General features: G+C 45.4%; 1 protein-coding gene and 1 pseudogene across 4 annotated transcripts in view; one reads left to right on the plus strand and one right to left on the minus strand.

Annotated features, from left to right (window-relative positions):
- Positions 1-23,238, plus strand: part of FBXO42 (F-box protein 42) — a 122,543-nt gene that overhangs the window by 15,740 nt on the left and 83,565 nt on the right. For 2 of the 4 annotated variants that reach the window (XM_052656411.1, XM_052656436.1), the window contains exon 1: positions 6,752-6,925. The exons of 1 other annotated variant lie outside the window; for it this stretch is intronic. The gene's annotated coding sequence lies outside the window, so the exon portion shown is untranslated. Of the gene's footprint in view, positions 1-3,094; positions 3,161-6,751; positions 6,926-23,238 lie in introns of those variants that run through there. One more of the 4 variants, XM_052656428.1, reaches the window with a different exon arrangement.
- On the minus strand, positions 4,185-4,836 carry LOC128061457 (40S ribosomal protein S3a-like; annotated as a pseudogene).

Here is a 23,238-nt window from a genome sequence, read left to right on the forward strand (position 1 = left end):
AATGAATAAATTGAGGAAGTGGTGGCAGTTTCTTCCTCCAGGGGGAAAGCCCCCAAAGTTGGTGCAGTGGCATAAACAAGCACAGGCAGAGACCCTAGAGGACAAGCTTCTCTTTCTTAAGAGATATGTTCGTTATACCATGGTCGGGGCTTAGTGATTTGCACTCAGAACTTAGGTACGTTTGAGCTACGACATGGAACAGTCTGGCATGTGATAGAAATATGAGAGTAAAGCCCATAGTGAGAACATTTTCCATCTGATTTCCAAGCTGAGGGCATGTAGGCAGTTAAGAAATAAATGGCCACTTCTTGTTGAGTCGCTCAGTCCTGTCCGACTCTTTGGGACTCCGTGGACTGTAGCATGCCAGGCTTCCCTGTCCTTCACTATCTCCAGTTTGCTCGAAACTCATGTTCATTGAGTCAATGATGCCACCCAACCAACGCATCCTCTGTTGCTTCCTTCTCTTGCCTTCAATCTTTCCCAGCTTCAGCTTCAGCATCAGTCCTTCCAGTGAATATTCAGGGTTGATTTCCTTTAGGATGGACTGCTTTGATCTCCTTGCTGTCCAAGGGACTCTCAAGAGTCCTCTCCCAACACCACAGTTCAAAAGCATCAAGTTTTCAGTGCTCAGCTTTCTTTATAGTCCAACTCTCACATCCATACATGACTACTGGAAAAACTATAGCTTTGACTAGATGGGCCTTTGTTGGCAAGGGGATGTCTCTGCTTTTTAATTACGCTGTCTAGGTTTGTCATATCTTTTCTTCCAAGGAGCAAACATCTTTTAATTTCATGGCTTGTAGTCACCATCTGCAGGGACTTTGGGGCCCAAGAAAATAAACTGTTAACTGTTTCCATTGTTTCCCCAACTATTTGCCATGAAGTAATGGGATTCAATGCCATGATCTTAGTTTTTTGAACGTTGAGTTTTAAGCCACCTTTTTCACTCTGCTCTTTCATTTTCCTCAAGAGACTCTTTAGTTCCTCTCTGTTTTCTGCTATTAGAGTGGTGTCATCTGCATAGCTGAGGTTATTTCTTCCAGCAATCTTGATTCTGGTTTGAGCTTCATCTAGCCCGGCATGTCTCATGATGTACTCTGTATATAAGTTAAATAAACAGGGTGACAAGATAGAGCCTTGACATATTCCTTTTCCAATTTCCCTACAGTTCTGACTGTTGCTTCTTGACCTGCATACAGGTTTCTCAGGAGGCAGGTAAGGTGGTCTGGTAGTCCCATCTCTTTCAGAATTTTCCAGTTTGTTGTACTCCATACACAACAAAGGCTTTAGCATAGTCAGTGGAGCAGAAGTTGATGTTTTTTGGAATTCCCTTGATTTTTCTATGAACCCCGTGCTGCGCTTTGTCTCTCAGTCGTATCTGTTTGTGACCCCATGCAGCCCGCCAGGCTCCTCTGTCCCTGGGGATTCTCCAGGCAAGAATACTGGAGTGGGTTGCCATGCCCTCCTCTAGGGGATAGTCCCAACCCAGGGATTGAACTCAGGTCTCCCACATTGCAGGTAAATTATTTTTAGTTTCTGAGCCACCAGGGAAGACCAAGAATACTGGAGTGGGTAGCCTATCCCTTCACCAGGGGATCTTCCCAACTCAGGGATTGAACTGGAGTCTCCTGCATTGCAGGTGGATTCTTTACCAGCTGAGCTGCCAGGAAAGCCCATGAACCCCCTACCAGTATTTAAAATGTGCATGTCTGTTAACCCAGCAATTCCTTTTTTAAAAAATATTTTCTTTATGTGGACCATTTTATAAATTCTACTGCATATGTTACAATATTATTTCTGTTTTATGTTTTGGTCTTTTGGTCAGGAGGCATGTAGGCGCCTACTTACCAGGGACGGAACCCACACCCTCTGCGTTGGAAGGTGAAATTGTAACCAGTCCTTGCCCAGGGAAGTCCTCCAGCAACTGCACTGCTAGGAAATTTCCCTACAGATGCATTTACTCATATGCAAATAAATATATAAGGATATTCATTGCTGTTTGTTTATAATCACAGGAGACTGGAAACAAATTCCTATCACTAGAGGATTTGTTTTAAAAATACATGGACCAGCCATGCAAAGGAATAGAATGAACTAGGAACAAAACGTAGGCGGTTCTAAATAAACTGACTTCAAAAGGTCTCAGAACCACAGCTATTAGAAAAACAAGGTACAGAGCAGTGTATATAGTTTGCTTTTGCAGGTTTTTAAACTTATATGTGTATTTGTGTATGCATCTCTAGAAAGGTATAAGGAACTCGTAACGGTGGTCACCTTGGTGGAGAGGCAAAGTCTACCAGGAAGCTGGGAGACGGCAGGATGGACCTCATTTTCATTATATGTCCGTTTGTACCCTTTGAAATCTGTTTTATGTCGTATATTATTTATTCTAAGTAAGTAAATACATAGGATATTCATTTCAGTAATTGTTGTGATGGCCTCTGGATGACACTGGAGGGATGGGGTCACGGCCCCTCCTCTCATCCTGGCTTTCTTTTGTCCCCTCATCTCCAGTCACGTCCCAGTCTGTCTTCACCATGCAGAGAGACTGTTCTATCTAAAACACGATTTCATCATCTATCCTCCCTGCCCCCAAACCTCCATGACCTAGGAGGTAATATCCAGTTTTTCTCCTGATATTCCAGGCCATAGATTAACTGACCTTAACCTTATGTTCCTTTTGTTTGTCAGAAGCTACACTGTACAGAGTTCAGTAGCAAAGTCTTTGAAGAGAGACCACCTGGGTTCAAACCCACTGTGACTTTAGGTTAAGCCCCTTAATCCCAGCGTGCTTCAGGTTCATCATCTGCAAAATAAGCTCAACAAAGGCACGCACTTAGCAGTGTTTAGAAGTTGTACAACACAGAAGAGTTAGTCGCTTGTCCAACTCTTTGCAACCCATGGACTGCAGTTCACCAGGCTCTTCTGTCCATGGGATTCTCCAGGCAAGAATACTGAAGCAGGTTGCCATTTCCTTCTCCAGGACATCTTCCCAACCCAGGGACAGCACCCAGGTCTCCTGCATTTCAGGCAGACTCTGCCTACTGTCTGAGCCGCCAGGAAGCTGAAGTAGCAGCGTTTGGTGCATAAGGAAAGCAGACACTGTGCATCGACTGTCATCGCTCTAAGAATACGACTGCTTTGGGGCTTATCATCAATGGTAATTTTTATTGGCCTTTTTACACAGTATTTTCTGTCTCTCCCAGTAAACTGTGGGGCCTCCATGAGGTCAAGGACTTTGTTGTTTTATTTAAAAGTATATTACTAGACTTTTTAAAAAGTATATTACTATGGCTTGGCACATTGTTCTTGTTTAGTCACAAAGCCATGCCCAACTTTTTTGTGACCTGTGGACTGTAGCCTGCCAGGCTCCTCTGGCAGTGAAATTTTCCAGGCGAGAACAGTGGAGTGGGCTGCTGTGGGTACTCACTAATATTTGACTGGATGCCTTGCTTTCAGATTCCCAGTTCATTTATTCGTTCAACACTTAGTGAATCTCTAATGTGTGCCAGTCTCTATTTGGTGATAAAGCAGTGTGCAAAAAGTCCCTGCTATCTTTGAGCTAGGAGATTCACGGTGGAGTGGTTCTGTATTTGAACCTGTTCTATCATGATCTAGGAGTTCCAAACCCAACTGGCCATCAGAATCCCTGGGGAGCTTTAGAAGAAGTCTGAGGCAGTGTCTAGACTGGGCCCTGGAACCTACAGTTTTTTACACAAGATTTTTATCATCGTTAAAAGTCTGAATTTTAATAAGATTCTTGGACGCATGGCCCACATCTGTTGGCTCATTCAACTTTAGTACCTGTCTCATCCCCAGTAGCTTTTCCAGAATCACCACCTCACTATACAACTCCAAGTGTTTTCCCAACTCAAACTTGAACTTCTTCAGCATTTTATTATTTATTCATTTATATTAAAAAGTTTAAGTGAAATATAGTTGATTCACAATGTTGTGTTAGTTTCAGGTGTACCGCAAAGGTATTCAATTATGTGACCCGGGGAATCAAACCCTGATGTCCTGCACTGGCAGGCGGATGCTTTACCATTGAGCCACCATGGATGCCCCAGCTGTGTGTGTGTGTGTGTGTTTTCTAACAGATGGCATGGAGTGGGTAACTAGACTGATAAACTGTCTGGGTCTTTTCCAGTGCTGTCTGAAGTCAGCTTCTTGGCTACTTCTGTCTAGTCATCTGTCTGCATCTCTCGGGTCACAATGTCCATCATCTTTTGGGTTTGGTGGGCCTGTTGGTGCTGAGCATAAGAGTGCTTCTGAATCTGATTGTTTTTCTTTTTTTTAGTAAAGGCAAGAGAAAACAGACAAGCAAATAACCATCAGTAATCTTGACATCAACATGAGCTTCATTCACAGTCTGCCATCTTTGGCCATGGAGCATGTTTTGTCAGAGGTATCATTGCCACGGAAACTAGGCAGTTTTTGCTCTGAACATCCTCAGTAATTAGCTTGAAGTTTTAAAATGCCACTTCATCATTCTGCACATCAGCAAAGCTCACTTCAAAAACAACCACCCCAGAGGCCATCAGATGGGATTTTGGTTCCCAGAGATTTTATGACTAGTGTTTTTCCAATATTTCTTATATTGAACATAGCTGATGCTTTCACATTATACCAATCTTTCTTAGAAAACAGACCAACCACTTCCTTCTTGGTTCCCTTTTTGCTGCCTTTCATGAGGTGCTTGTTGTTGCTGACCTCCAGAGAGCCAAAAGGTAGAACCTGCATTTTTAAAAGGAAGCACTTACAAGCTGGCCCAGTGTTTCTAACACTGAGCTCCACCGAGTATTTGGGGGGTGGGGAATTGTTCACACGTTCCATGACAGTTTTTAAGCTTGAGATTTAAAAAGTTTACTATTTGACGCGGGGGGTCTTCCCTGCTGCAAGCGCTTTTCTCCCGCGGTGGGCGGGGCTCCTCTGGGTGCCGCGCGTGGGCTTCTCGTCGCAGCCTCCTGTCTTGTAAGCACTCAGGCTTCAGCAGCTGTGGCACGTGGGCTCGGTATTTGTGGCTCTCCAGCCCTAGAGCACAAGCTCAGTAGTTGGGGGACACAGGCTTAGTCGTCTCGAGGCATGTACAATCTTTCTGGACTAGGGACCAAACCTGTGTCTCCTGCATTGGCAGACATTCTTTACCACTGAGCCAGCCAGGAAGCCAAGCTTGGGATTTTTAATGATATGATTTTAATATTCATTTTTAAATATAACTACCGTTTCTCTTTTGCAGCGACATTTCCTAACTGAAAGGCTTTTTTCCCCCCTAAGATTTATTTACTTATTGGCTGTGGAGGGTCTTCGGTTGTTTTGAGCAGGCTTTCTCTACTTGCGGTGGGCAGGGGCTACTCTTCTTTGGTGTACGGGCTGCTGTTGTGGAGCACCTGCTCCAGGACCCACTGGTTCAGTAACTGCCATGCAGAGGCTTAGTTGCCCCCCGCTCCCCCCCCCCCCCCCCCCCCCCCCCGGCCAAAGTGGGATCTTCCAGCATGAGCGATTGAAATGGTGTCCCCTTCATTGCAAGGCAGATTTCTAATGACAGGACCACCAGAAAACTCCCTCCATGAGTGTTTAACCAGGGGTCTTTGCATTATTCAAGTGTGTAGCACAGATCTAGTGCTTTTCAGAGTGAGCTTGACCCAGATCTGTTCAATGGCGTCTTGCCTTCCCAACTTGAGAGCAAACTTGGTTCTGACCCAGCCCCATGTCCTATGAGATGTCCCAGTGTCCACTTTATCCCAGGGTGGTGGGCTGGCAGTTCAAGGTGGCTTCATTGTTAGGTGACTGGGGTGAAGACTAAAGTCCTTGGGCTCTGTATCTCTGGCATTTCCTTAGACCACATGCTGTACAGATACTTCAGGAAGGTTCGCATCTACACGCCAGATTGCTCCCTTGGAAGGGCCACTCTGCTGGAATCCATCCCATCGCAATAATGATGGAAAGCACAAAGCTTGCGAGCCAGTTACGCCTAAATTCAAATCCTACCTCCGCACCCCAACTACCCTGCAATGTGGCTTTGGGAAAATGATACATCCTGTGCGTTAGTTTCCTCACCTGAAAAATGGAGTCAGTAACAAGTCACACAGTGGTTGTTACACAGTTATGGGAGGCTTCGCTTGCATAACCAAGGCACTGAGCTTCTCTCCATCAGTTGGCATCAAGAGCACTTGAGCTCATCGGATCCTGAGAAGTACAGGTGAACGAACTGACACCTATTACAGGCTCAAGCCGTTGGTAAACCTGCTCGGTTGTCCCAAGCAGTGCGGGTGAGAGGTTCTGAGGCCGTGTGTCGGCACCGGAGGAAGGGCGGGCGCAGAAGCGCGGCGCTTCCTCCCTCGCTCCAGCCCGGCTGCCCGGGCGGCGTTCCGACCTTGGAGAGCCTCCCGGGGCCTGCAGGGGGCGCGGGGCTGGGGCGGCGGCGGCGGGCTGAGGCGGCGGCGGGCTGAGGCGGCGGCGGCGGCGGCGCGCACCTTCCCATCTGGCACCGCCCACAGGCCGCGCCGCGCTGACAAGTGCGCGCGCGCGCCCTCCGCGCCGGCCCGCGGCGCATGCGCGCTCCGCGCTGTCTTCTCAGCCAGAGCGGCGGCGGCGGCGGCGCGCACCTTCCCATCTGGCACCGCCCACAGGCCGCGCCGCGCTGACAAGTGCGCGCGCGCGCCCTCCGCGCCGGCCCGCGGCGCATGCGCGCTCCGCGCTGTCTTCTCAGCCAGAGCGGCGGCGGCGGCGGCGGCGGCGGCGGCGGCGTTTGAGTGGAGGAAGATGGCGGCTCCGGGCGGCTCGGTGTCCCGCCAGCTGTGAGGAGTCCCGAGCGCGGCGGGCGCGGCCTGGGGCGCAGCGCCTCTGCTCGCGTCCTGTCCCGGGTTCCCTCGCCGCCTTCGCCAGCGGAGCGTACCCGAGAACGTGGCGCGGGCTAGGCCAGGTGAGGCCTCTTCCTCTCCCGGGGCCGCGGCTGGGAGCCGGCGCCTTCTGCCCTTTATGTGCTGCGTCCGGCCCAGGCCGTGGACCCCGCGCGGGGGTCGGTGCTGGCTGGCCTGCGGGCCTCGCCGTGGTCTTCCTCGGCCTCCCCGGGGGAGGCAGGGAGGAGAGCCCTTTGCCAGGCAGCCTCTGGGATAGGCGAACCCGGCCTCTGCCCTCTAGCAGGGCGGTTTTCGTCCCCCTTCCGGGGCCACGAAGGGTGTGTGACCTGGGTAAGGATGGCGTTGGGGTGTCAGATCACCTTCCACCCCGCCCCCAAATCTTGACCGCCTTTCGGGAGGCGCCGGAGTCCGGTGCTCTCCAGAATTAGGGCTGCGGCGAGGACCAGCATCTCTGAAGCTGCAGCTGCAAAAGGAAGATTTTGGGATTGGCTTTAAAAAATGAAACACAAGCAACCTTTCCTACCCTTTTAGCTGTTTGAGTGTTCCCCCAGCGAAGTAGGAACTGCGGATCTCCTTGATTAAGACAGCAGCCCACGTTGTGACAGTGGAAGGCTTCTGGCGAGAATTGTTTGTGCAAAGGGAACCGTGGAGGGTGGGAACCAATTTGCAAACGAAGAAAAAACAGTTGTAAGATCTTGATAGTCTCCGCAGAGTAACTTCGGTGCTAATGAAGCCCTCGTTCCTTTGAAACCTTTGGATTGTTAAGATTTCGATACCCAATTGCTTTTGTCTACTGATCTCTGAATTTTGTTAGGAGAATAAAAGCTTTATTTCTTAATTGCCATAGTCTTTGGACTTTTCTGTGGTGGGATTCCAGTTGCTGAGAACACATTACCCGTTCTCAGTTGCTGGCAGGGACATTGTACTATAGTTAGCCTTTTTGAGAACAGCTTTTGTCGCTGTTGTTCAGATGCTAATCTGGAGGCTTGGGTTCTGTTTCTCTAGTAGAGAAGCCAGTTTGAAGCCTCGCGGTCTCTTCCTTGCGGAATGATGGCTTCAGTTGCAGCTGTGCTGTGGGAAATTGTTGAGGCCATAGCCTTGGCTTGGACACACCAGATACCTTTTGTGACTTATATTTGTTCAACTGGTGCTTAAGAAGGATGACATCATGGGTTTAAAGGGACAAGAAAATCTGAGAGGAAATAGCGTCGTTTAGAGTTGAGCATTTAAGATTTAGTCTGTAGCTTTTACTGGGAATAGTGATGCTCGGTTTCAGATCCCTCATTTTGAGCATATGTGTGTATATAAACTGGTTTCCTTTCTGTTGTATGATGTCATTTTATATCCTATGACTGTTAGCTTTTGACAAGCCTGGTATAAGTATTACTGTTATCTATATTGATCCACGGGTTTTCAGTCTGTTTCAGAAGCTTTTAATTGTTAGAGGAACAACTGTTTAGTGTTAGCTAACTTGGGGGCCTTTTTTTTTCTCTCTCTCTCTCTTAAAGCCTCTTCCATAGGGATTTGTAGATTTTCTCAATGCCTTTGCTAAGGACATAAACCTAAACCAGCAACTTCTCTGTTTAGAAAGTTGGAGAGCCACTCTGCGTATCAATTTGCTAATAAAGAGTCATGAGATTAATGCAGAGAACATCCTGGTGGTTTGACATCACACTCCTTGGCAGGCTGTGTTGCGTTGTTGTGCTAAATCATCATCAAGTATTGAAGCAACCTGGTGACATCCATGACGTCATTCACTCTCCAGCGTTTAGCCTTTTGCAGTTTCTTCTCAGAGTCACTGAACAGCAGGATCAGGAAAAATCGCTGAGGATGCTTCTCAAATGTCTGATTTCTGGAAGAGCCTTCTCTAAAAGCGCTTCAAATAGTTACAACCCTCCTGTGAGACTCAGAGCTGTGTGACTGCTGCACATCGTGAAAATGCTAGCAGAACCTCTAGGTTTTACAAGAATACTGAAGTCCCAAGAAGTTACTCCAAAGATGAACAAAAACACATGATTGTTTTTGTGATTTCAGATTTGTTTTAGTCAGTCTGTATAAAACCAGAAGCCATTTGTTTAAATTACGCCCTTCCCGCTTCACAAGATTGTTATGTGAAATAACAGTGTTTGTGAAAATGCTTTGTAAAATAGACGATGAATGTAAAATTGATTATTCAGTGATCAGTTTTGTGAAGATGCCTATTGAGGGCCTTCTCAGTGCTGGACAATCTCGGAAGTAGGTCCTGATGATTCTAAGACAAGACAGCTTTAGGTCTGAAGTTGCTCGCAATATGGTCTGGGAGCCAGTCTAAGAAATTAGTTAAATACATTGCAGTGTAAAAAATGCACTGACTCCAACCAAGGGAGTGAGAAAGTCTTCTTAGAGCCAGGGTGGGTTTCCCCAGCCTTTCCTATTATTCTGCAGAAAAATATCCCGTTTGTGAGCAACTGCTTTTTATAAAAACTTAGAAAAAAATTCTGTCATGAGTTCTTTTCCTCTTTTATTCATTCACTGTTAGGACACTTCCCACACAGTGTGCCCCAGTTATGGCTTCTGCGTTCTCAAACATCCAGCAGTCTTGGGAGAGCCTTTGTGAGAGTGAGTCACATGCACAAGAAGTAGACACGGACATTGCAGCTGCGATTGAACTATCTCAGCTTACTAAGTGGTGGCAACTCCAGAGTGCGGGCGCTTTCGTTTCTGTTTTGTAGACGGGCACAAGCAGCGCTGTATGATCTTAATTTGATCACGCTTAATCAGTGTTGACTTGTCTGTCCCTTAGAACGTTGACTATTTGTGATTATTAATACTGTCTCTTTTCCCAATAATAAATAAAGCAAGAACGTCCTTCTTTTGAGGTGAAGCTGACAGCTTAAGCCAGAACTACACTAAACTGTTTTGTAAAATCTAGTTATGTAGATTGAGGCTGCTCAGCATCTCTGATCTTGAACTTCTGTCCAATACAGGTTTCTCATCTTCATGCTGTGGCGCTTTATAATCGGCGCAGCATGCTGGTACCCACATTGCAGAAGTTTCACAGGAGTCTGACTTGAGCGGCACCTGTGAGTGGCGCAGTATTGGACACGCGCCGTCTGCATCTTAACTGAGAACGGGTGCTTTAAGGCAGTGGCTGGCAGAAGAGAGGGTGGTGCGCCCATGTTTCTAGCTTACGTGTAGAGAGGTAGAACCTACGGACAGAGGCCACCTTAAAACTGCCCAGTGTTAAGCTCGTGACACTGTGCCTTATTTTACAGTAGTTTCTTGTGACATTCTTCCAAATGTCTTGTGAAATTATGACTTAGTGGTACTCTCGTAAAGCTTAATTCTGTGTTTCCTTACTCATGTATGTATCAGAAGGCAAATTTGCTTTCAGTTCTGATTCTTCCTGTATTAAGTTTCTACTTTTTAATTTCTAAAGTTTTCTCCTAGGCATTTAATTTTTTCCCAATGCTTCTGTTCTGTTTTGCTTCAAAAGTGGAAGTATCTAATACTTTAATGCTTGTTTATATTCATAAATCTGAGAAGTGTACAGATACTATATAAAACAATAGTTATTTGTAAAATTTTACTACTCTGGACAGTATCTTGGCTTAGACAGTAACGTGTTTTCTCTTATCTCCTAGTAATACTGAATACATAGATTTCAGGTAGTTCGTACAATTTCTTTAAAGGCAAACAAGTTTTAGTTTTCGTGACAAATATTCTCTTAGAATATTTAATATTTAGGATAATTTTATGTCAGCTGTTTTAAGGAATTCCCTAGTATGGCATACTCTCCCAAATCTGTTTCCTTTATTATTCTCATCTTAAATGTTTGCTTCATGTTACTATATAGAGAACAAGAAATTTTTTTTTTCCAGAATGAACCTCTTGGTGCATTGTTTGGAGAAAGGTTGGTGTTAATTATAAGTTGATCAGTACAGTTTTACGAAGTGTCTGCTCTCCCATCTGCTGGCTAGATCAAGGGGAAATGGGAGTTGACCCTTCTATTTCAGTGTTTATTTTGAAGCTTTTCACTAGTGTTCTTGCTTTGTCTTGCCAAAAAGCACCAGTGTCTTGTCTTCCCTTGGGTGAGCCAGCAGTGTTGTTTGCGGTCTGCTCTAAGGACTGCTTTCTTACCTTTCGCTTTGAGACATCTTTCCAAATAGGCCCTTTGCTCTAGTCAAAATCAAGCGCACTGCTCTCTTCCTTACTTTCCTGTGGGTCCTTCACATTTTGATTTGTCAGTCTTCCTTACCTCTCCCCACCTTTTTTCTTCCCCAGTAAATGTAGTTCTCTTCCAAGCGTGTTTCATAAATCATAATGGAATTTTGGAATATAATTCCCTGTAGAGATACATAATAGTATGTGGGTTAGAATTTCACATTTTATTTAACTTGAAAGTAACTTAATGGTAATGAATCTTGGATGTTGCATTAGGTGAAATAAGCCACAAAAGAACAAATACTGTATGATTACACTTGTATGAGTTCCCCAGAATAGTCTTAATTCATAGCGAGAGAAAGTAGAATGACAGTTGCTGGGGCAGAGGAGAAGAGGGAAAGGAGAATTACTATTTAATTTTAGTTTGGGATCAAAGTTCTGGAGGTAGAACAGCGTACTTGATGCCGCTGAACTACATATTTGAAGATTAAAATGAGAGTTTTTATGTGATGTATAAGCACACAGAGGACGCTTCCTGGTGTGCCTGTGCCCTGTGGGCTGGACTGATAGCTGCTTATTTCAGTACAGTGATCAGGACCATAGACTTTGGCCCCGGGGAGACCCAGGCTCGCGTCCTGCCGAGTTCTGCCACTTTCCTTGGGTATGGACCTTAGGTTCTTTAACCCTCAGTTTTTTCATCTATAAAATGAGGGTGATGCCCATGTTTGGGGACAATCAAGTTTCAGAGTGCAAATGACCTTCCAACGTATTGCCTAGCACATAGTAAACACTCAGGTCTTAGACATTATTACTGCATTGTCTTATGAGACGTTGAAACTGGAACGAGGGAGCTTGGCTGCTGGCCTGCTGCTGGCGCCGTCCCAGGGCCATGCCTGTGCCGTGTGCGGGCGCCCCCGTAGCGGGAGTGCACGGTCTCCCGCTTCCCCTGGGCTCCTCTTTCTGTCTTCGGAGAACTGGGCTCATTCATGTCTTCATTTGACACCACTCCCCGGATGTTCTCCAGTCCATCTAGTTGTGGTCTTTCTTTTATGCCTCTTAATTTTCCAGGGACTTTATACAGCATATTCTCTAATTCAACTGCCCATGTGTTCACAACCAAGTCCGTTATTTCACCTCGCACCTCTCTGAAGATGAAAAAACCTTTACTAACCGGGTTCCCATCTCAATATTCCCATTTCTCTAGATAGAATAATTTTATTCTAATCTGGTAAAACTGGGACTCATTTGTTAATACTACTAAAAAAATCTGTGTGTGTGTCCTGTGCAGATCTGTGTTACCCTCCTCAGTACTCCTCAGGCTCCCCTGCTTCTCGTTACATTTGCTGGCGTGAGTCTGGGCCAGGCTTCCATGAGCTGAAGGCAGGCCGAGGCACTGAGAGAGTGGCCGAATGACCTAGTCTTGGTGCCGGGGCTGCGCTATTTATTAGTTGTGTGATCTCGGGCTCCCTCATCTTTAGGAAGGGAGTTACAATTCCTGCCTCACAAAATATTCAACGTCTACCACTTGATAAATACCCCATGAGAAGTCGTTGCTGTTGATTGAGGTTTCTTCTTGGCAGTTTCTGGAAATGATTAAGATTGAAGTGACAGCATCATGGCAGACCAGTCTTAAAGACCTACTCTCTGAATGTTTCCCCTCTGATTGGCATCCTGGTGACTCATCACTGCCTAGTTCTCTTATCTGTGAGATGAGCAGATGATACTTCCTCCGATCTCAGTGACGCTTTATTGTGACTGTGCTGCGAAGTATGGTTATCATCTTGATTTTACACACTTTCATCAGCCTTTTTGGAGAAGGAAATGGCAACCCACTCCAGTATTCTTCCCTGGAGAATCCCATGGACAAAGGAGCCTGGTGGGCTCCTGTCCATGGGGTTGCAAAGAGTCGGACACTGGGACTGAGTGACTGACACACACATGCTTATCTGTGAAGCTCTCCGTTTGGCCTTCTTTGTACCTTTCCAGCCTTATTTTCCACAGCACCTGTCATGCAGTCTGTTAAAGCCAGACTTGTCTCACCGCCTCTCATGTAAATCATGTTCATTTTTATAACTGAAAGATTCATTTTCCTAAGTAGAAACCGTTTTTTTTCCCATGTAACTACTCTGTCCAGCTCTATAGAGTAACTCCTGTATGCTCCACCTGTTTGTCCTCGCACGAATAGGTTCCAAAAGGAAATGGCTGTGCTGAGTCCTGCCAGGTCTCCTAAAGGGTCCGTATGCAGTACAGTCCGCGTGGAAGGTTCTTAGTGTCACAGGCACATTCAGTCCTTCCGTGTCGCGCATACTCACTCAGTGTGCGCGTCTGATTCTTGTGGCTGATGTTCTTCACGGTCTTTCTGAAGCATCGCGTAATCCCAGGTGTCTGTTGGGTCTTTCTTGCCTTTTTGTTTACTGGTCCATCCATTCAACAAACATTTATTGAATGCTGCTATGTGCTAGGCATGGTTCAAGATATCAGGGGCACAGTGGATGGAACAGGCAAGGGCTCTGACTCCCAGGACCTTGTGTTTGAGAATGAAGAAAGGAGGCAATGAATGGGCAAAGCGTCACAGAAGCACTCCAAAGAAACGGAAGAGGGCTAGCTGGGAGGGAAAGCTAATTGAAGTTGGTTTAGAGAAGGCCTCGGCGAGAAGGTGCTGTTCCGGCTGAGAGATGTGAGGCGGGACGCTTACCGGTAAGTTTGGGGCGTACGGAACAGCTAGTGTAGGAGTCTGGGGCAGGAACCAGGGTCCAGGCAGCGTTGCCGGAGTGCGTGTGGCTGTTACTTAGTTTTTGCTTCCTAACCTAAAAGCGCCCTCCCCCGTTTTCTTTCCCTCAGTGGCATTAGCTGTTTTTTTTTTTCTTGCTGCATGTGGCGTGTGGAACTTCCCTGACCAGGGATCGAACCCATGCTCCCTGCGTGGGAAGTGAGTCTCAACCACTGGACTGCCAAGGAAGCCCAGACGCTGGCCTTTGAAGAGGCCAGTCTGGTTCCTCGCTAGACTCTCCCACAGTCGCGATTTGTCCTGCTGTTTACTTGTGTCACCGAGGCCCTTCCTCTGTCCCCTTTTAAGACGAGTCTACAGGCTTGACAGTGTTCCTGTTTGCAATCCTGTGTGATACTGTGTATTCATATTGTATCACACTTGATGCCAGCTTTTGCCGTTTTGATACTGAATTTGATCACTTGCTTAACCTGAGAGTCCTCGATCTTTCCTTTGTAAAGGTTTCCCTTTACGTGGATCAGGTAATCTGTTGGGTAGCAATTTAACACAGTTACTCTATTCTCTTTCACCTATTGGTTTTAATGTCCATCAGTGATCCTTGCCTGAGTCAGTTTCATTGGAGGTTGTGAAAGGGTGATTGTTTTCACAATTATCAGCTGGCAGGATACCATCAACCAGGAATTGTAAGTGTCGCTCCTAGTTAGGCCGAGTGTTTTGGTTGATTCTTTGCTTTTCGTCATAAGTTTTGTTGGTGAAGAATTGGGGCTCCCCAGGTGGCTCATTGGTGAAGAGTCCGCAGGGCAAACAAGGAGATGCGGTTTCGATCCCTGAGTTGGGGACATCCCCTGCAGAGGGACATGGCACCCCACTCCAGTATTCTTGCCTGGAGAATTGTATGAACAGAGGAGCCTGGTGGGCTACAGTCTGTGGGGTCGCAAAAAGTCAGATGAGACTTAGCAACTGAGCACACACAGCACTGGGCACCTCAGTGGTAGCAGATGCGCTTTTCTGCCAGTTTCTGTATCACTGTGGGCCCAGAATTCGTGTTTATTCATCATTTCACGCTCGTGGCCGTGAGCTCTGTGCTGCTGGCCTGTGGCCGGGGTAAGCGTTGCGTCCTTTCGATGTGCCATCAGCTTTGGGTGGTTTTCTGCCACAAGATACCCCAGGTGCGCCTTGCGCTGTCTCTGTTCTTGACCCCAAATCAGTCATTTTTCCAGGAAGACCTGGCTTCCTTTACAGAGAATGCCATTAGAAACCAGGTTCTGAGTGCTAGGAATGCTCACTGCCACTGGGTCTTCATTATTTCCAGATTCTTTCACTGCACAGAGACAGAAAATATGGTTTTTAGATATCAAAACTTCGTGTTGACATTCCAGTTTGATTTGAACGTATTACAGGGCTCTTCAGGTTTTTATTTGTCCCCCTTAAACTGACAGTCTTACTTTCTAGAATTGTTCATGTTTGTCTGCTTTATCCTACTGTGCACGTAACTTTTAAAAGTATAGTGTTCATATTGTTACTGACCAAATTACTAAGGTAAATTTACATTTTGTGATTCTTCCTATCTTTAGAATATTCTGTCCAGATCCAGTCAAGAAAATGAAAAACACACTAGATATTTCAAATAGAGGATATTTAATATAGGTGGCAAGACTCAGCAAAATAGAGTAGGGCAGGGTAAGTTAGAGGTTAAGAACTCGGGTGACACTGTTGCCTCAGGTGTTGGGAGCAAGAGGGAGAGATGGTAGTGGCAGCAGTTGTGAAGACTGTCGAGGGGAGGGGCGCCCGCCACCTCAAGCACTGCTGCTACTCTCAGACCTGAGACCAAGAGGGGGAATCGCCAAGGTACGCCACACGGCCGGTGCTTGGATCATGTCTGCCTCGGTCAGTTCAGTTCAGTCGCTCAGTCGTGTCTGACTCTCTGCGACCCCACGGACTGCAACACACCAGGCCTCCCTGTCCATCACCGACTCCCGGAGTCCACTCAAACTCACGTCCATTGAGTCAGTGATGCCATCCAGCCATCTCATCCTCTGTCGTCCCCTTCTCCTGCCCCCAATCCCTCCCAGCATCAGAGTCTTTTCCAATGAGTCAACTCTTCGCATGAGGTGGCCAAAGTACTGGAGCTTCAGCTTCAGCATCAGTCCTTCCAGTGAGTATTCAGGACTGGTCTTCTTTAGGATGGACTGGTTGGATCTCCTTGCAGTCCAAGGGACTCTCAAGAGTCTTCTCCAACACCACAGTTCAAAAGCATCAGTTCTTCGGTGCTCAGCTTTCTTTATAGTCCAACTCTCACATCCATACATGACCACAGGAAAAACCATAGCCTTGACTAGATGGAGCTTTGTTGACAAAGTAATGTCCCTGCTTTCTAATATGCTGTCCAGGTTGGTCATAGCTTTTCTTCCAAGGAGCAGGCGTCTTTTAGTTTCACGGCTGCGTCACCATCTGCAGGGATTGGAGCCCGAGAAGAGAGTCTGCCATGGTTTGCATTGTCTCCCCATCTATTTGCCAGGAAGTGATGGGACCAGATGCCATGATCTTCACTGTTTGAATGTTGAGCTTTAAGCCAGCTTTTTCACTCTTCTCTTTCACTTTCATCAAGAGGCCCTTTCGTTCTTCTTCACTTTCTGCCATAAGGGCGGTGTCATCTGCCTATCTGAGGTTATCGATATTTCTCCCGGCAATCTTGATTCCAGCTTGTGCTTCTTCCTGCCCAGCGTTTCTCATGATGTACTCTGCATAGAAGTTAAATAAGCAGGGTGGCAGTATACAGCCTTGACGCACTCCTTTCCCAGTCGAACCAGTCCGTTGTTCCATGTCCTGTTCTGTTGCTTCCTGGCCTGCACACAGGTTTCTCAGGAAGCGGGTGGGGTGGTCTGGTGTTCCCGTCTCCTTCAGAATTTTCCACAGTCTGCTGTGATCCACACAGTCATGGCTTTAGCATAGTCCATGGAGCAGAAGTAGATGTTCTTCTGGAACTCTCTTGCTTTTTCTGTGATCTCATGGATGTTGGCAATTTGATCTCTGGTTCCTCTGCCTTTTCTAAATCCAGCTTGAACATCTGGAAGTTCTTGGTTCACGTATTGTTGAAGCCTGGCTTGGGGAATTTTGAGCATTACTTTGCTAGCATGTGAGATGAGTGCAATTGTGCGGTAGTCTGAGCATTCTTTGGCATTGCCTTTCTTTGGGATTGGAATGAAAACTGGCCTTTTCCAGTCCTGTGGCCACTACTGAGTTTTCCAACTTTGCTGGCATATTGAGTGTAGCACTTTGCCAGCCTCATCTTTCAGGATTTGAAATAACTCAACTAGAATTCCATCACCTCCACTAGCTTTGTTCATAGTGATGCTTTCTAAGGCCCACTTGACCTTGCATTCCAGGATGTCTGGCTCTAGGTGAGTGATCACACCATCGTGCTTATCTGGGTCGTGAAGATCTTTTTTGTACAGTTCTTCTGTGTATTCTTACCACCTCTTCTTAATATCTTCTGCTGGGTCTCTACCATTTCTGTCCTTTATTGTGCCAATCTGCATGAAATGTTCCCTTGTATCTCTGATTTTCTTGAAGAGATCTCTAGGCTTTCCCATTCTACTATTTTCCTCTATTTCTTTGCTTTGATCACTGAGGAAGGCTTTCTTATCTCTCCTTGCTATTCTTTGAAACTCTGCATTCAGATGGATATATTTTTCCTTTTCTCCTTTGTTTTTAGCTTATCTTCTTTTTTCAGCTATTGGTAAGGCCTCCTCAGACAGCCATTTTGCCTTTTTGCATTTCTTCTTGGGGATGGTTTTGGTCACCGCCTGCTGCACAATGTCACGAACCTCATTCCATAGTTCTTCAGGCGCTCTGTCTACCTTGAATCCATTTCTCACTTCCACTGTATAATTGTAAGGGATTTGATGTAGGTCATACCTGAATGGTCTAGTGGTTTTCCCCACTTTCTTCAATTTAAGTATGAATTTGGCAATAAGGAGTTGATGATCTGGGCCACAGTCAGCTCCCAGTCTTGTTTTTGCTGACTGTATAGAGCTTCTCCATCATTGGCTGCAAAGAATATAATCAGTCTGATTTCGGTGTTGACGATCTGGTGCTGTCCATGTGTAGAGTCTTCTCTTGTGTTGCTGGAAGAGGGTGTTTGCCATGACCAGTGCGTTCTCTTGGCAGAACTCTGTTAGCCTTTGCCCTGCTTCATTCTGTACTCCAAGGCCAAATTTGCCCGTTACTCCAGGTATCTCTTGAGTACTTACTTTTGCATCCCTTCCTAATTTTTGTTAATTTCCAGTTTATTCTTTCAGTATTTCTTTTTGCGAAAATAAATATCTACGTGTAGTCTTTTTCTATCCTTTCTCACATAGAAGGTTGCCGTATTATGTGCACTGTTCAGTTCTTTTCGCTTAACATATCTTGGAGATCACGCTTGGAACAGAGGTAATGCCTAATTATTTCCACAGCTTCTTTTTGCGAATGTGCCAGATTTGTTCAACTAGTTACTTAAAAATATATATATTTATTTGTTTTGGTTGTGCTGGATCTTAGTTGTGGCTTCCAGAATCTTTAGTTGCTGCCTGCAGAATGGTTCGTTGCGGTGTGCAACCTCTTAGTTGGGGGATGTGGAATCTAGTTCCCTAGCCAGGGATCGAACCCAGGCCCCCTAAACTGGGAGTGCAGAGTCTTAACCATTGGACCACCAGGGAGTTCCCAACTAGTCACTTTTTGATGGTCATCAGTAAGTAATGGTTTACTGCTGATCTTTTAAAAATAAAATTTGGTGGGAATTCACTGGTGGTCCAGTGGTTAGAACTCAGCGCTTTCACTGCTGAGGGCCTAAATTCAGTCCCTGGTCGAGGTAAAGATCCCACTGGCCATGTGGCATGGGAAAAAAAAAAAGACCACCTCACTACTTAAAATTGATGTTGGTATGTGCATATGTGTGTTAGAAGGAGCTTTCAGCCAATACAGGTTCTGTTTTGCCACTATATATATGACCTGGTTTCGGACTTCAAGTTTCCTCATACGTAAAATAAAGGTTAAGTTACTCCATAATCTGTAAGGTTGCCTGCTATAGTTACATTTTTCTGAAAGTTTTATTAGCCGTATTTTTAAACCGGTTACTCAGTCAAGTGTATAAGGCATAGGAGAAGTATGAATGAGAGCAGCGGGTTAAGTTTTAGAAGTACTGCTGAGGGTTTTCTGGACTTGAATCTGCTCGGGTGCTTCTTAAATTAAGATTCCTGGACCCATCCCTGTCTTCTGAAACCGTCTCTAGGACATGTGCCTGCTAGGTGATTTTTTTTTTTATGGTCAAGCAAGCTTGTGAAGCGAGGGTTTCTGCACGTGCAGATGCTGTTGTCCTTTAGTTTCCTGAGGACAGGGAGTAGTCGGGACACTATTTGCCCTTCAGGAATTCCTTTGCTCTGACCACCACCAGAAAAAATATAAGTGGAAATGAAAATTTCCTTCTCTCACAGCATCTTGTCAAAATGCATTATGTTCTCTGCAGAATATTTTTGTGTCAGTGAGGAAGCCGGCTCTGTATGCAAACTGAGAGACTTGGTAGGAATACCGTGCGATTGTATAGTGCTTTGAATTCTGCTTCCTGAAACACTTTTCACCATGCTTCTCCTTTACTCACATTTAGTAAATTCTTTCCTAGAGACTTCAGAACATACTGGGTTCCAATTCCGGTTCCTTTATTTTTCTTTTTGAACAGAGCTGGCTAATTGGGGGCAGATTAATTTATCTGGGCCTCATTATCCTCATCTATAAAACATAACTGATAATATGCCCCTTACAGAATTGAGGTAGGGTTAAATGAGATAGCTTCCCTAATAGCTCAGTTGGTAAAGAATCTGCCTGCAGTGCAGGAGACCCTGGCGCGATCCCTGGGTTGGGAAGATCCCCTGGAAAAGGGAAGGGCTACCCACTCCAGGATTCTGGCCTGCAGAATTCCATGGACTGTGTAGTCCATGGGGTCACAAAGAGCTGGACACGACTGAGCGACTTTGACTTTAAATGAGACATGATGCTTGGCACATACTCCCAGTACCTTCTGATTCCCTTTCCTCTTAGCCGATCTTCACATCAGCTACATTGTAATGATTTCGTGAGTGTTGGTACTCAGTGTCCATGGACTGACAACACTGGCGTCACCAGCGTTAGAGTGCAGAATGCCAGGTCCCACTCCAGGCCTGCTGAGTCTCTACCTGTAGCTTGAGATTCATGTTAAAATTTGAAAGGCATTGGAACCGTAAGAGATTTCCAGAGAGGTTTCCTCTTTCTTTCTGTCTGAGTTCCCACTGACTCCGTTCTTCGTATCTTTGGCAGTTTGGTTTTGCTGTGCACTATTAAGTGAGACTAGTTTAGATCAGTATGTGAGCACACGCTCAGAATAAATCTCTACCTGCAAAATTAGTCACATTATTATTGTTCAATAGTTTTGTTTTATAGTGTGAGAAATTCAGTAGACTGCATAAAATAAGTGCAGTTTAAAGAGTAATTATAAGCAGACGTGTGTAACCACCATCCAGGTCAAGTGATAGAATATTGTCGGTGCTTCAGGGTTCTTCAGGGCGCCCTTCTTGATTACAGCCATTTCCTCTCTTAGAAGTGAGTGCTGTTTTGTCTTGTGATAATTTCCCTGCTTTTCCTGATAGCTCTACCACCTGCGTGTGCATCTCTAAACAGTAGTTTACTTTTGCCTGTTTGTCAGCTTTGCACAAATGGAACCCTGCTCCGTGTATTCTTTTGTTACATTTGCTCCGTGTTAGAGATGTATCCATTTATTGTGTAGATTCTCTTTTTAAAGTAATAAAGCCCTCCAACATTCTAGCAAGTTTTGAATAATTTTATCTGTAGTGTAGTCTTGATTTTTTTAAAAAGAAAATGAAACCATTAATTTAAAAAGACATAGGTCTCTTAATGTTCAGCAAGATACGGAAGCAACCTGTGTCCATCAACGGATGAATGGATAAAGAAAATGTAGTTTCCGTACATACACGCACAATGGAATATTACTCAGACATAAAAAAGAAGGACATTTTGCCATTTGCAACAACATCAATGGAATTGGAGAGTTTTATGCTTAGTAAAATAAGTTAGAGAAAGACAGACACTGTATGATATCATATGTGGAATCTGAAAAATATAACAATCTAGTGAATTTAATAAAAAAGAAACAGACTCATAGAGAAGCAGCTAGTGGTTACCTGTGGGGGGAGGGACAAGATTGAGGTAGGAAAGTAAGAAGTACGGATATACAATATACAGGCTATGTACAATGTTGTATACAATATACAGATATACAATATACCTTGTGTAAAATAAATCAGTTGCAAGGATATATTTCCATTTTGTGACTCACAGAAGAGTTGGACCCGACTTAGTGACTAAACAACAAGGCTCTGCTCTAAAACACAGATAGCACAGCAGTACTTTATAATAACCATAGACGGGGTGCCGCAGTGTGGGTCCCTGTGCTGCTCACCTGACACTTAGATACAATGGGAGACGCCCGGGGGCGCTTCATGCAGAGAGGGGCCCTAAGGACAGAAACGGTAGGGACCTGACTAACAGGAAGACACACAGAAGAGCTGGACAAAGAAGGGCTGCATGATCTGGATAACCACGGGGGTGTAGTCACTCACCAAGAGCCAGACCTCCTGGGGTGTGAAGTCACGTGGGCCTTGGGAAGCATCACTGTGAACAAAGCTAGTGGAGGAGACAGAATTCCAGCTGAGCTGTTTAAAAATCCTAAAAGATGATGCTGTTAAAGTGCTGTGCACTCAGTATGTCAGCAAATGTTGAACACTCAGCGGTGGCCACAGGATTGGAAAAGGTCAGTTTTCGTTCCAGTCTCAAAGAGGGGTGGTGTTGCCGAATGTTCAGGCGACTGCTCAGTTGCACTCATTTCACATGCTAGCAAGGTTATGCTCAAAATCCTTCAAGCCAGGCTTCAGCAGTACATGAACTGGTAACTTCGAGATGTACACGTTGGGTTTCAAGGAGGCAGAGGAACCAGAGGTCAAATTGCCAACTTTGGTTGGATCATGGAGGAAAAAGCAAGAGAAGAACATCTGCTTCATTGACTACGCCAAAGCCTTTGACTGTGTGGATCACAGCAAACTGTGGAAAATTCTTAGACAGATGGGAATACCAGACCACTTTCCCTGTCTTCTGAGAAACTTGTATGCAGGTCAAGTAGCAACAGTTAGAACCAGACAGGGAACAACAGACTGACTCAAAATTGGGAAACAAGTACGTCAAGGCTGTATATTGTCATCCTGCTTATTTCACGTATGCAGAGTACATTGAGAGAAAGGCTGGCCTGGATGGGTCACGAGCTGGAATCAAGATTGCAGGGAGAAACATCAACAACCTCAGATATGAAGATGATACCACTCTAATGGAAGAGCCTCTTGATGTGGGTGAAAGAGGAGAGTGAAAAAACTGGTTTAAAACTCAATGTTCAAAAAACTAGGATCATGACACCCAGTCCTATCACTTCATGGCAAATAGAAGGGGGAAAAGTGGAAGCAGTGACAGATTTTATTTTCTTGGGCTCCAAAATTGCTGCGGGCAGTGACTGCAGCCATGAAATTAAAAGACACTTGCTCCTTGGAAGAAAAGCTATGACCAACCTAGGCAGCAGATTAAAAAGCAAAAACATCACTTTGCCAAGAGAGGTCTGTATACTGAAAGCTGTGATTTTTCCAGTGGTCATGTATGGATGTCAGAGTTGGACTGTAAAGAAAGCTGAGCGCTAAAGAATTGATGCTTTTGAACTGTGTGTTGGAGAAGACTCTTGAGAGTCCCTTGGACTGCAAGGAGATCCAGCCAGTCCATCCTAAAGGAAATCAGTCCTGAATATTCATTGGAAGGACTGATAGTGAAGCTGAAGCTCCAATACTTTGGCCACCTGATGCGAAGGGCCAACTCACTGGAAGAGACCCTGATGCTGGGAGGGATTGAAGCCGAAAGGAGGAGGGGACAGCAGAGGATGAGGTGGTGAGGTGGCATCACCGACTCAGTGATCATGAATTGGAGGGAACTCCAGGAGTTAGTGGAGGGCAGAGGAGCCTGGCATGCTACAATTCACGGGGTCGCCAAGAGTCAGACGTGACTTAATGCCTGAACTACAACAGCTGTATGCTGGAGTTAGTATTGCTAGCACATGTGAGCCCACCTTTTAACAGGTGCTGCTTGAGAATATGTTTGTTCTGTGATTTGTGTACTTCCTATGAATGGACATTTTATTTTTAACATTTGCTGTTGAAACAGTGCTGCACAGAACATCTTTTTTGCAGCTGTGCCGGGGTTCACTTCAGACATATTTCTGGAATTAGAATGTCTGGGTCATCTGGCATATGCTTTTAAAATGTTGACAGATGATACTCTAAAAAAGATTTTAGCAAGTATGGTTAGTTTTCCTTGACAGTCTTCAACTTGATTGGAAACTTTAAATTATTTTTATCTTAGAATGTATCTTTATTCCTCTGTCAT

This window comes from Budorcas taxicolor, chromosome 2 (genome assembly GCF_023091745.1).
Source record: "Budorcas taxicolor isolate Tak-1 chromosome 2, Takin1.1, whole genome shotgun sequence".
NCBI lineage: Eukaryota > Metazoa > Chordata > Mammalia > Artiodactyla > Bovidae > Budorcas > Budorcas taxicolor.